Genomic DNA, 875 nt, shown 5'->3' with positions numbered 1-875 from the left:
CTAGGGCGCCGAGATTTGGGGGTGCCAAAAAGCGCCCCCAAATTTTTTTGTAAATGGTTGACTGGCAGCTGCTGCTGGGACAAAGAGGGAGTATGAGCTGCGGGCAGCCCAGGATGTCCCCCCGGACAGGGCGCCACCCGCAGCCCGCAGCCCAGGGGGGTCCCCTGAGTCAGGGCGCCGCCGTGGCAGCCGGCAGCCCGGGAGGTCCCCTGGCCAAGGGAAACCCCAGGCTGCCGGCTGCCACCGAGGCGCACTGACCCTGGGTCAGCGCGCACCGCCACGGCAGCCGGCAGGCCAGGGGCCCCCCGGGCCAGGGCGCCGCCGCGGCAGCCGGCAGCCCAGGGATCCCCTGGCCCAAGGAAACCCCGGGCTGCCGGCTGCCGCGGAGCCGCACTGACCCGGTCCCTGGGTCAGCGCGCACTGCCGGGGCAGCCAGCAGGCCAGGGGCCCCCCGGGTCAGGGCACCGTTGCCAGCAGCCCAGGGCTTCCTCTGGGTCAGCGCGCCAGCAGGGCAGCCCAGAGAGGGGGACAAGAGGGGCAATTTGCCCCAGGCCCCGCAGGGGCCCCCATGAGCATTTTTCGAGGCCCCTGGAGCGAGGTCCTTCACTTGCTCCGGGAGCCCCGGAAAACTCTCGCGGGGCCTGGCCCCTGGAGCTGCTTCTGCTCCTGGTCCTCGCTGGTGGGGGGGGCCTTCCGCTCCAGGGCAGAAGGACCCCCCCACCGGTGAATCACCGCCAAAGCGGGACCCGCTGCCGACATGCAGCCCGGTCTTTGGCGGTAATTCGGCGGCGGGGGGCCCTTCCACTCTGGGACCAGTCGCTGAAGTGCTCCAGAGACCCGTGGCGGGGGCCCTCCGCCACAGAATTACCGCTGAA

Source organism: Gopherus flavomarginatus, chromosome 8 (assembly GCF_025201925.1).
Source record: "Gopherus flavomarginatus isolate rGopFla2 chromosome 8, rGopFla2.mat.asm, whole genome shotgun sequence".
Taxonomy (NCBI): Eukaryota; Metazoa; Chordata; order Testudines; family Testudinidae; genus Gopherus; species Gopherus flavomarginatus.
Note: the sequence above shows the minus strand (reverse complement) of the source record.